The sequence below is a fragment of the Ursus americanus genome, chromosome 5, assembly GCF_024610735.1.
Source record: "Ursus americanus isolate L20-20 chromosome 5, mUrsAme1.1.p, whole genome shotgun sequence".
In the NCBI taxonomy this organism is placed as follows: Eukaryota; Metazoa; Chordata; class Mammalia; order Carnivora; family Ursidae; genus Ursus; species Ursus americanus.
The window spans coordinates 13,907,461-13,920,607 of record NC_142131.1 but is presented as its reverse complement, the minus strand read 5'-3'; the positions used below and the strand labels follow the sequence as shown (position 1 = coordinate 13,920,607).

Below are 13,147 nucleotides of genomic sequence, written 5' to 3'. Positions count from 1 at the left end.
CTGGGCAAAATGCTATCCCTCTCCATTTACAAGTAATGGAACTGACATTGAAAGATGCTAAGGGATTTGGCTGAGAGCATGTACCTATGTTTAGTGGAGACCAGAAGCAGGCCTGGCCTTCTGATAGCTGACACATATCCCTCTATACCACTGTTGGTAAAGATTTTAAGCATACAGGAAATAAACATAACAGGTACCCACATATCCACTTCCTTAGATTTAATAAATATTAGCCTTCTATTTTCTTGCTTCAGATCATTTTTGTTTGAACGTTTGAAATCAAGCATTGTGAATGCATCTAATACTGTCCTTTCCCCATCTCTTTCCCATCCTCCCTGCCTTTCCTCAAGAGTCACCATAACCCTGAATTTGTTGGGAAGCATTCCCATGAAAGTTTTCAGACTTCGACTCTATATTCATATATCCATAAACATATATAATACTGTTATGCTTTAAAATTGAACTTACGTGTAATCATATGTACCATGCTGCAACTATGTTATGCTTTAAAATTTCACATATGTGTAATCATATGTACCATGTTTGCAACTACAACCTCGCAAGTAGTATGTTCCCAAAATTTATTCCTGTAAATCTAGTTCATTCAACAGGTGCATGGTGTTCCATTGGATAAATAAGCCATGTTTATTCCTCCATTCTTTATTTATAGACATTTAAGTTACTGTCCATTTCCCCCTATTTCAAACAGTGCAGTAAAGAATACCTTTGTGCAAAAGAATATCATTACCCCTTGGCCAAAGGTACAATAATTTCTCTAGGCCTGAAGGATATACCTAGAAATTTAATTAATGTGCTATACACATTTTCAAGTTTTCTAGGTGTTACCATTGGTAGTTGTACCAATTTGTACAAGCAATATATAAATTCTCTTTCCCCATCTTCTTTCCAATAGTTGGTGTTATCAGCTTTCACATTGTTCTCCCCCACTTCCCTAATTCCATTGTTTATAATGATTTCTCCTTGTCTTAGTTTGACCCTTATGTTTACCTGTCTTTCCTTATACTTATTGGTCATTGAGATCTCTTCTTCAGCAAATTGCCTGATTATACTATTAGCTTTTTTTCTGTTAAACTTTTTGCAGTAATCTTATTATATATAGGAATTTCAAATATTTTCTGAATATTTTAGCAATTGTATCTTCTCCCAATCTGTGACTTGTCTCGACTTTGCTTATGATGACTTTTTTGTGGTACAAAAGATTTTTATTACAATGTGCCATATGATTTATTAATATTTTCCCTTCTGTTTGTAGTATTCTGCCTTGTAAGAAATCTGCCTTAGACTGACATCATAAAGATGCTCACCTATTTTTTTTTAAAGGGCTTAAAGCTTTATAGGTCTTCTAATCATTTTGAACTTATTTTTGTGGATGGTGGAAGGTAGAAATCTACTTTTATTCTCCCTTGTGGATAAGCAGTTACCCAGTGACATTTACTTATTGAATAATCCATATTTTAACTTTTGATTTTTTTTTTTAGTTTTTATTTTCTATCAAATGTATGCACAAAGTACAAACGCTCAAGAATTCTACAATCTATTTTAGAAATGAAAAATAGAAGTTCCCTGCTATTATACCTCTTACCATTTCCTGCACCCCGGATACAAACACTATTTTATTCTTTTAGTCTTTATAAAGTAAAAAAAAGAGAGAGAGAGAGAGAGAGAGAAAAGAAGAGAAGAAAAAAAGCCTTTTGTCTCTTAATAATATGCTTATGATAGCAGTTCTAATTTGTCATATTGAGGCATTATTCTTTAACTTTAAACTCTGGAGGTTGAGGGGGTTCTTTTGTTTGTTTGTTTCTGTTCTAAAATAGTGTTACTGTAATTTTGGTTCAATAAATATTCCAGATTTACATCATTTTCATCATGCAAACTATGTACAAATGAGCTAGGTACTATAGTTTAGTTACTTTTCCTGCATATTTTTGGTTTGTTTTTCTTGGGGTTACGGTCTTATTTTACTCATGTATTTATTTTTTATGTTCTTATCGTAATTAGCCCCAAACTTTCTTTTTCTCATATTCAAACCCTTCCATTTTCTGACAATATAATCTTTTAAAAATTATTTTAATTGAGATATAATCGACATATAACAAATTATACAACATAATGATTCAATATTTGTATGTATTGAGAAATGATCACTACGTTAAGTCTAGTTAACATCTATTATCTCACATAGTTACAATTTTTTTTCCCTTGGGATGAAAATTTTTAACATCTACCATCTACCCTCTTAGCAACTTTCAAATATATAATATGGTATTATTCACTATAGTCACCATGCTATACATTATATCCTCATGACTTACTTATTTTATACCTGGAAATTTGTACCTTTTGACTCCCTTCACCCATTTCACCCATCCCCCAATTCTATATATAAATGAGATTAAGTAGTATTTGTCTTTCTCTGTCTGACTTATTTCACTTAGGGCTCCCAAGATTCATCCATGTTGCTGTGAATGGCAAGATATTATTCTTTTTATGGCTGAATAATATTCCATTGTGTATGTGTACATTTTCCTTATCCATTTACCCATTGGTAGACATATAGGTTGTTTCCATATCTTGGCTATTGTGAGTAATACTGCAGTGAATGTGGAGGGGCATATATCTTTTCAAATTAGTGTTTTCATTTCCTTTGTATAAATCTCCAGAAGTGGAAATGCTGGATAATATAGTAGTTCTGTTTTTAATTTTTTGAGGAACCCCCATGCCGTTTTCCGTAGAAGCCATACCAATTTACATTCCCACGAACAGTGCACAAGAATTCCCTTTTCTCCACATCTTCTTCAACACTTGCTTTTTTTTTTTTTTTTTTTTTTTGGCTTTTGGATAATAGCCATTCTAACATGTATAAGGTAATATCTCATTGTGGTTTTGATTTGTGTTCATCATCTTTTTAAAGATGTCTGTCCCAGAGCCTTCTGACTTTCTCCAATCTGGACAAGTTATTCTCTAGGAGGCAAATGGCTGGTGTCTTGAGATCTCCTGTTATCATTCTGGGAATTCCCTTTGCTTCCCTCTTGTATTAGATTGCTTGTTTTCTGGATCCCATTCTTCCTCTCTTGGCTTAATTCCCTTAATTCAGTGGAATGTATTCATTAGTAGCTTCCTGAGAAAGAGTACATGTTAGATAAAGTTTTGGGGACCTTTTATGTGTGAAAATATTCTCTCTATAACTTGGGAAGGTATAGATTTTTAGATTATTTTCCTTAGATTACATTTTCCCTCAGAATTTTGAAGGCATTACTTCATTGTCCTACTTTCTCATAATGCTCTTGAAAAGTATTCCTGATCTTCAGTAAGAGAAGACTGGAAATAAGGAAGATGTTTTCCTGAGCTGCAGAACATGAGTCCCTCAATGCTAGAGTGGAGAAGCAGTGAAAGAGGGTATGAAAGAAACTAATGTGTGTTCAGTGTCTTCCTGCCTGGGAGAGGTGGACACCCATAAGGCCTCAGTGAGGAGAAAAGTCATAAGCGGGGGAAGCCAACACTTTGAAAGTGAGGATACATGACTTTCCTATGGGCCAAGTGAAGATAGTCTGGGTGGTGTTGTCTTCAAGGAATCTCCCCCAGCAATAAGAGAATATGGGTATACTTTTTGAGTCAAGATCTGGGGGGTGCACAAGAGGTCAGCTAGAAGGTGCACTGTTGCAGTGTGGAGGCTCCATGGTGGGGGTCCGCCCTCAAAGGGCCCTCAAATTTACCTTTGGGTGCTTGCTGCCCAGAGGACACTCACAACCAGATTTCAGCAGTACCATGGAGGGCTCAGTGGAGATGTTCTCAGTCATACCAAGTTTGCAACATAAAGAACCACTTTGTAAACACTCTTGGAGGAAGTACTCCAATGAGAAGAAAAGTAATTCTACGAGACACCACCAAAGATATGGAAAATAAGGATAATTAGATAAATGTACTAAAGTGTTTTTTTGTCCAAAAAATTATCAGGGGTCAAAGGGAAAACAAACAAACAAAACCCAGCAAAAACCTCTTACCATTCAGAACTAAAATTCTACATAATATTAGGATGGGGAAGAGAGAAATAGAGACTAAAGGGATGAGAGTGTGTCCTAACTACATAGCCTCAAAATCTACAGAACATCATGATGATGCAAGGATTTTTCCCCACCAGAAGTATAAGGATGATTCAATGTCAGAAAATATCAGTGGGTTACAATATATTTTCAGTCTTAAAAATAAAAATCATATATTCATTTCAAGAGATATAGGAAAATTTTTTGATAATAGTAAGCAGCTGATTGTGAGTAAAGCAGTGGTATGCTGGAAATGAAATAAGAAATGACCCACTTCCTCTTCTCTGAAGGCTGGTGAACTTCCTATAGACAGCTCTACCTTGAGTGAAGGATGGAAAATCTTAACTTTAAATGAAGATTTGTTTTGTTTTATTTTGTCTTAGATTAGGTTCCTAAAAGCAGAGACTGGCTGTAGAATTCAGGGCAAACACGTTTTTGAGGAGTGTTCTTCAGAAAAAGTCATAAGGTTAAGGATAAGGAAAGTGGAAAAGTGGGGCAAAAATATGATATCAGGATACATGCCACATAAGTTACACTACAGAACTGTCCCTCCTGGCGTTGGGGACTGGCCTCTTGTACCTTTGAAATCAGTTGTTGATATATATGTGGTTGGAGGGGGGGTGATGTCATGACTTCCCAGGAAAGATGACACCTATCAGCTGAGGACACTTCTTCTGAGAGAATCATCCGGGAGCCATTCATAGACAACCTTCACAGCAGCTGAGAGAAAAGAATGCAAGCCCAGTAAATGGGATGAGGGCAGGGTAGAGAGGAAAAACTTAGCTTCTACCACACTGATTCATATATTGAACTGAAAATTCTAGTTTCTGAATCAAGACTGTATTTTACAACTTAAAGTGATTGTAGGATTTTCCACATCATGTGGAAGATTGCTTGTTTTAATCCAGAGGTAGAGGAAGATCTCCTCCAACTAAAAAGGGCAACAGAAAACAAAACAAAAGTGGTTTTTTTCTGATTACATCTCATGAATCCTGCCTGCTCGATATACTACATGTGTATACGCATATACACATACTATGCATATATACACATGTCATCACATTTCATGTCACACATACATGTTTGCACATATATACACATATGTATAATAGTTCCTCTACTGTCTCATCTTCTATAGCTTAGAAAAAAAATCAATATTATATTTTTACAATGATGTTATAAGTAGCTACTGTTAACATCAGTATTGTAGCATTAAGATCGAAATGGCTGTTATTGCTATAGCAAAAGTGTAGATGATATTCGTATTTTCTTTTTAGCACTCTACTTCTTTGAAATAAAGAAAGTTGAAAAGAGGGCACTTCTTTTTCTGCCAAGGATCTGGAAACACTTTGTCCCTGGATGGACTTTCAGCCAAATGAGGATCTCCATAGGAATGGAAGAAATCACACGCTCTGCTCCAGGATCCTACATTTGCCAGGTCACATTGCTTTACTTTGGATTCCTACCATCTGAGAGAAGGTCAGTCCAAAGACCTAAGACCTACCATGGTGCTGCAGAGTGCTGAGCAACACCATGGAATATGTCCTCTTGCGTCTTTGCCAGGTAAGGATCTGAAGATGAGATGTTTGCATCCCTGGTGCCTCACATTTTTGTGCCAAACCAGGACTGCACTGCAAGAAGTCTCTTTGCCAATTTTCCTTTATTAAAAAGATACTCCTCTCCATGCCCAAGAATAATATTATGGAAAAGGATAACCATTTAGCTGTGTTTGACCATGGGCCTAAGGAATTCAGCAGGATCCCACAGAATTCCAAACTACACATTTTTTAATTCGTAAGCAAAGGATGAAAGGTACATCAATGGACATGATAATAGAAAATGCATAAATCTTTAGAATGCTTTATAATGTCACCAGAGTGTGAAGCATCAATATCATGATGGGTGTCATATACCATGGCTAGATACATAGTAGGCAAGAATTATATTTTGAGCAATAATAAAACATGCCTCTTTAGAAATTGTGAAAGCTGAGTTCACCATTAAGGATTTGGCATTTCATTTTGCTGTATGGAAAGACATTTAGCATGTGGTTTCACACCCAGCACTTGGGAATTGGTCCAAGCTCAGTGGTCCTAGACATAGTCAACATCCTCTTCTTCTAGAGTTCAGATAGCCCCACTAGGATTCAGAATCTCCAGGCATACACTGTACCATTATTTTAAAGTACATTTCTTAGTGCCAGACAACAGGCAAACACTAGTGAAGTTCCAGGGAGAGGCCTGTTTATTTGTTTTCTGTGGTTCAGAAACCATTTCCGTTTGCTTGAATAAGACACTGTCTAAAAGCAACTTCCTATCTTTTCCCATGGCTCCTTGAAATGGCAAATTATTAAAATTATCAGGGCTACTGGTACTAGAATGAATGAGAGGTGATCTCATTTTGTAGGAGGCACTGAACAGAAGAAAAGATTTGAAAAATTAACATAAATCCATTCTATGGGACTCAAGGTTGGGTTTTTTTGTCATTGTTTGGTAATTCCTGTCTTCCCTCCCTCGATAAACACACACACACACACACACACACACACACACACACACACACACACACCTTGGTTCTAATACTACATTATAAAGATGATTCATCTCAGGATGAAGTTCTGTCTTTTAGCTCATATCACTACTCAGGAGAGGTCATAAGTGAGAAGAAAACAATGCAATGAAGTAGAATTAACGAACAAAGTTGCTGAAAAGAAAACTTTATAGGTGGATCTCTGTGTACAGAGAGACCTGGTATATCAATACTGGACTGCTAATCTGAAAATCTGGAGTCTGATCCCTGCTCTGAGACCCATATAATTTTGGACAGGATCCATAATCACACTGAGCCTCAGTTTCCGTTTCTGTAAAATGCTGAAACTTGTTACCCACTTTGCTTACTCCAAAGAATTATTGCTAAGTATCTAATGAGATAAAATTTAAAAATATGTCATGAACTGCAAAGCACTTTACTAATATAAGATACCAGTAGGACATAAATATGTTAAAGCTAGAGATTGAGTTGGTTTTCTTACCTTTTCCCTTCCTATTTATGCCCTGTGCCATGAGGCCCCCATCATCTCAATTCCTACTGAATACTGGTCTCCTACCTCCAGTCCATACTTCAGAATTTTTTCAATCTCTCCTGTAATTTGAAATCTTCCTAAATTACCATTTTCCGGGAAAATATCTTAACTCTTTGAAGCCACTCAAATGCCATGTGGTATTTTAAAATAATAAAAATAAGCTGCTACAATAATGGAATGATGTGGATGCTAATGTATTCTAGATGTCAGTTTAGATCTCTCTGTCACTTGAGAATCTGGAGGTCTGAATAAGTTGGTTCCTACTCCCAATTCCATAGCCCATAATTGATCAAAATAATGTCATATACATTAAGAACATGTTTCCCGAAGATTGCTAGATCGATCTGGGCCTTTTGTTTCAAATGACAGAAACTCAAAATATCTTTAAAAAGTAAATAGGTTCACTTATATAACTGAAAAATGGAAAGGTAGTATGGCTTCAGGCATGGCAAGATCTAGTGACTCAGATTATATCAACAGAATTCTGTCTTTTTACTTTACTTTCCTCTGTGTTGTCTTCACTTGTAGGCAGTCTCGCTTTATGTGATAGATAGACATGCTGATGAATGATTAGGATTTATTAGCAGTTAATTACTACTGCAAGTAACAAAAAAAATAAAATAAAAATGGCTTAAATGAGATATTTCTTTTTCACTTATGGGTCTAGATGTAAATAATTTAGGGCTGGTAAGACAACTCTGTCCCATGATGTCTTTGGGTACCCATTCTTAAAACTTTCTGAATGGCTATTTCTCAATCACCCATTGGTATAATACTAGGGAGGGTTTTTATTTTCCATGACTCTTGTAGGTAAATATTCATCATCACCACAACCTAACCACATGTTGTCTTTTTAAAAAATAATTATGAGGTTATTATAAACTTAGGAATATTTTCTAAATCTGCTATTTAGAAAGCTGCTATTTTTATCAGGTTAGTGCTTTCAACCTTTGCTGCTACACGTTAGAATCACCTGAAGGATCTTAAGAAAAAAATGGTTTCCAAGATTCCATTGTTGACCAATTAAGTCAGAAGATCTAGAGAATGGGGCCTGATTTGTTTGTTTGTTTGTTTAAATGTAGGTTTTGGGGCACCTGGGTGGTGCAGTCGGTTAAGTGTGCAACTTGATTTCAGCTCAGGTCGTGATCACAGGGTCATGAGATTGAGCCCCACATGGGGCTCTGCACTTAGTTTGGAGTCTGCTTAAGACTCTCTCTCCTCCTCCCTTCTCCCCACCCTGCCCCACCGCCCTGCACTCTCAATTTCTCTCTCTAAAACAAATAAATAAATCTTTAAAAAATAAATGTAGTTTTCATCACACTGGCCTCCATAAGCAACCAAAATTAATATTGTTTGAGGTCTATGTGGACTACTCAGTCTTCCCTAAACAAAATTTGTCCAAAATGGAGTAAGAGAGATGCAATGACTCAAATATAAAGTGGCTCTTTGCCTTGTATCAGGGCACAAACATGATATAGCTGTTCTCTAATGTCTCCATCATCTGCAGATGGAAGAACTCCAAGCATCTTCCTAGCCATGGGTATTTGGACTTACTCTCAAGAAGGATCCCAATTCCCTGCCCTTCTCATTTCTCTGACCCTTTGACTGGCAGGGCTTATTCTGTTGTTTGAGCCCTGTGGTTCATCTTTGCTGATGAATAGTCTTAGCATCATTTCCATCTTGTCTAGACTAAAGCTCAATGCAGCACACATTGTTTAACAATTGAAGGACATATCCTGAGCTCAGACCTGTCCTAGGACACTCTTCTAAAGCTCCCATTTGTCTTTATATATGCACAGAGGCCCTTTGGAGCCCAGAATTTGGCCTTATACCAAGTAACTATATCTTGCTTGTCCAGTGTTGTAAGTCCACCAGTGAACCTGTTTATTTAACTTGGTTCCTTTCTCAAATGACTTCACAAAATGTTAGTAGCTGAAAGTCAGGTTCAGAAAGAATTTATTCTTATGGTCTCATAGGCATTTCCAATGACAGAAACCTGATTACTGAAATATCTGTTTCTCACCGTCCCTTTTCTTCAGCCATTGTTTAGAAGGCACCATATTTGACTCTAATGAAAATGTGAGGCACAAGTTTAGAGGCAGAACTGGCTGTTAGGAAGGACATGAAAATCACGACTGCTGTAACTGCTTACTACTAGCTCTAAACAGAATGAACTTAGTGTTTCACTAAGAAGAAAAGGAAAGAAAGAGCAGAGGCTGGAAATAAAGGATAGCATGGTATCTTAACAAAAATGTTTTGGTGTAGCTGGTGAAGGAGAAAGATAAAGTTGATCCACCCATTACCATCAGGGACTGAGTCCTGCAAAATAACTACTGGCTGAATTATTACCTTCTTTCTCACTGCAATTGTAAATCAAATCCTGGGCTGGGTGGGTTCAGGTACCTCTAACCTGTCAGGGGCACGTGCTAATAATCAGGGTCCTGTTGCCTGTGTTGTACTCATTTACCATAGCACCTCTACAGCTAACCAGTATACGGTTAAGCTTTTGCTGAGTTCCCTTGTCAAGGGTGATGGTGGGCTCTGTTGTGGGCCTCCCAAGAGCTGCCTCTAAGGAGCAGGGTCTTCCATGGAGGCCGTCTGCAGGGGGAAAGAGTCTGGCTTTGAAGCCTGATAGATCGGCAGTTTCCTGGTCGTGAGGGGACAAGTGAAAAATGTCTAACATTGTATAAAAGGGGCTCAGTAAATAATATCTGTAGGAAGAGAAGATACCAAGAGGGAAATCATAAACACAAAGTGGGTGCTGAGACAACAAACATATCAGCAGGGGAATTTAATTTAGGAAGTGATCAAAGAGGAAAGAAAGCTGAGAAAGGTTGACAGCTGTGGTTTTAGAGAAGGATGTGAACTTAATCATTTTTTTTTCCTCTTGCATCAGTCTTCATGAAAAGTGAAAATGGGCTGATTCTGATGGCAGCGATCTTTGACTACCCATAATCTAGCCCCTTTGGACAAGTCAGCAGAAAGTAGTACTACAATGGACCTGTATCTTTCTAATGATGACTCTGACTCGACTTAACTGTTTATGCTATTATAAATAATTTACTGTTTTGAGTCTTGGTTTTCTCATCTGTAAAGAGGGTGAGAAGTACATGTCTTTTTCTCTGGGGGTTTCAAAGCTCAAATGCAGTAGGGTTTATCCATTTTATTTATCTCATTTATCCATTCAACAAATACCTATTGTCTACTATGCACCAAGCATTGCTGTGGGTGCTGGGGATATAGAAATGAACAACACAGGATAACATCCCTGCTTTTATGGAGTCTACATTTAGCAGTAAGAGAATGATAATAAAGAAATAAATAAATGTCTAATATGTCAGGTATCGACAATTGCTATGAAGAAAATACATAGCTAAAGGGATAGAATTGCTGAAAAAACTGTAAACTATGAAGAACTATTCAAAATTAAGACTTTACCCTTTTTCAGGTTTGATTGAATAATAGTATTAAGCTCAAGGTCTTTGGCACTGGAGACTGTATTTGACTTTTTCATACAAGAGGAATTTCTGTTATTGCTCATTACAAGATCGGCCTTTTTTAAAAGGCCCCATTTTCCCACTTTTTCCTAAGTCCTTATATTGTCATGAGGCTTCTGGGAAATGAATACTCTTTCAAATAGAAAGAAATTTAATTCAGCGTCAGAAGTATCTAGGATCTGAGAGTTTCCTGAATCTTAATTCCAATCTTTATGTCTTTGGAAAGTTCTTTTTCTTATTTTGCCTAATCCCCATTTAGGAAAATAGGAGCAATCTTTCTTTTTTCTTTCTTTTCTTTTCTTATTCTTTGCTTCTTTCTTTCTTTTGAACTACTCAGTGTTGTGGGTTTTTTTTTTTTCTTCAAGATTTTATTTATTTATTTGACAGAGCAAGAGAGCCCAAGCAGGGGGAACAGTAGAGGGAGAGGGAGAAGCAGACTCCCTACTGAACAGGGAGCCCAGCATTGGGCTTGTCCCAGGACTTGGGATCATGACCTGAGCCAAAGGCAGACGCTTAACCATCTGAGCCACCCAGGCATCCTGCTCAGTGCTTTATATTGTTTTTATGTCTGTTGAAGATAGAATCATATTATCTTTATAGGGGCTTGATATTGAATATTAATCTTCAATAGAGGTTACACTCAATTCATTTTATGTAATTTCTTGATTAATGTTAAAAACGTACTTCTCAAACATTTATGAATGCGCCTCTAAATAGAAGGCATGTCTTTGAATAGAGAGAATAGCAAATCACTCCATTCTTTCACCAGCCTAGATGCAACTGAATTAAAAGTGAGACTAGAAGCCAGTTGCCGATTTTATTTTCACACAGAAACAGAGTACTCTCGCCTAAGAGTCTGAGTACTACCAACTCCACCTGGAAGGATTGCTTCCACATAATACGAGTTGCCTTTGGGCATAAAGATAAGGGAATTCAAATTAATTTAGATACTCATTCCATTAAGCTGGGCTACTTTAAAATGGAGCTCCCCTATGTTAAAATGCAATAGTAACTGTTCATTATCTCTCATTCTAAGATGCTTTAAATGCTTTTATACAGTCTGTAGTTGCCACAAGGTATGGGACCAACAGAAATATTTCCCAAGCTTATTTAGCAGTGACAAGACATTAACTTTTTCTCGAAGGTCAAGGAGGTGTTGATAGATGCATCATCATGTTGTGAGCAAGACTGATAAAGAAGTCTTCCTTTAGGGGCGCCTGGGTGGCACAGCGGTTAAGCGTCTGCCTTTGGCTCAGGGCGTGATCTCAGCGTTATGGGATCGAGCCCCACATCAGGCTCCTCCGCTGTGAGCCTGCTTCTTCCTCTCCCACTCCCCCTGCTTGTGTTCCCTCTCTCGCTGGCTGTCTCTATCTCTGTCAAATAAATAAATAAAATCTTTAAAAAAAAAAAAAAAGAAGAAGAAGTCTTCCTTTACTTGCTCCCTGGACTCAAAGAACAAATATTAAAAGAGTCGGTAGAGTGTTTTATAAAAGGATGTGCCCTTAAAGTGAGGGGCAGGATATGGACTATAGTGTGGCTTCGAAAATGCCATGCTTTGCACCAGTAATCAATATTATTAGCTTTAAGTTATCTTCAAAGTTTAAATCCAGGGATTTTTCTCTATGTTTGTTTCCTCAAAAATTTTTGATTTGTATGAAGTGGGGAAGACCCTTCAATTTTTTGTTTTAAATACTGCTAAGAAGGTTAGAAATTAAGATAACATTGAGATCCTAAAACCTGAAATCCAATTTAATAGTCTCAGTATGAGGGTGAGTTTTTTTTTAAAGCAACAGTTCATTATCACTTCCCTGTCTTCAATCTATTCTTTTTTTTTTAAGGGAAATAAAGGTTTTATTTTTTTTGCATTTTGTTAAAAGAAAATAAAGTTCTACATGATACAAACACCCAAACACTGATTTTATTAGGTATTTAAATATTTGCTGAAACATTATCTATTTCTTTTTCAAATCCTACTTTTAAAAAATCAATTACTTGCTTTGAAAAGTAGAATTTTTTTTTAGCATTTGTGTGTGTCGTAATTTCCAGGATGAAACTTGCCTTTTTAAAACTGAGGATCAGAGACAAATGACCTGTTCCATTTTTTCTTTCATATTTTTCCTACCTTTCCTTTCCAGTTCTCAACAGGCTGTGTCTTTGTGCACCTGAAGGAAAAGACAAACATCTTTTTTTGAATAAAGCTATCCTTAATACAACTTGCTGGCATAAGTGAGAGGAATTCTCTCAGGCACACTTTTTTTCCCCATTTCCTCCCTCTATCTTGACCAGAGGTTCTCTCTACCCATACTCCAATCCCATAACCTGAAAAGAAAAAGAAAACATTGTTCCAGCTCTTTCTGGTTTGAAATAGGCCTTTGAGCGCTGTTTACAAAGAGTCATTTCCATGACAATAGCAAAGCCCTCAATTTCTATTCCGTTTTATAAAGAGGAAAGTCTCTCATTCAAGTGACCCTTCAGACCTGTATTTTTTCCAAGGTGTGAGATCAGAT

At 36.9% G+C, this 13,147-nt stretch overlaps 1 long non-coding RNA gene across 1 annotated transcript in view; it reads left to right on the top strand.

Annotated features, from left to right (window-relative positions):
• Positions 1-12,063, top strand: part of LOC148110039 (uncharacterized) — a 322,676-nt gene extending 310,613 nt beyond the window's left edge. Inside the window, exon 10 of the long non-coding RNA XR_015724384.1 lies at positions 5,339-12,063. This is a non-coding gene — a long non-coding RNA (uncharacterized LOC148110039). The remainder of the gene's footprint in view (positions 1-5,338) is intronic.
• The last annotated feature ends 1,084 nt before the right edge of the window (positions 12,064-13,147 follow it).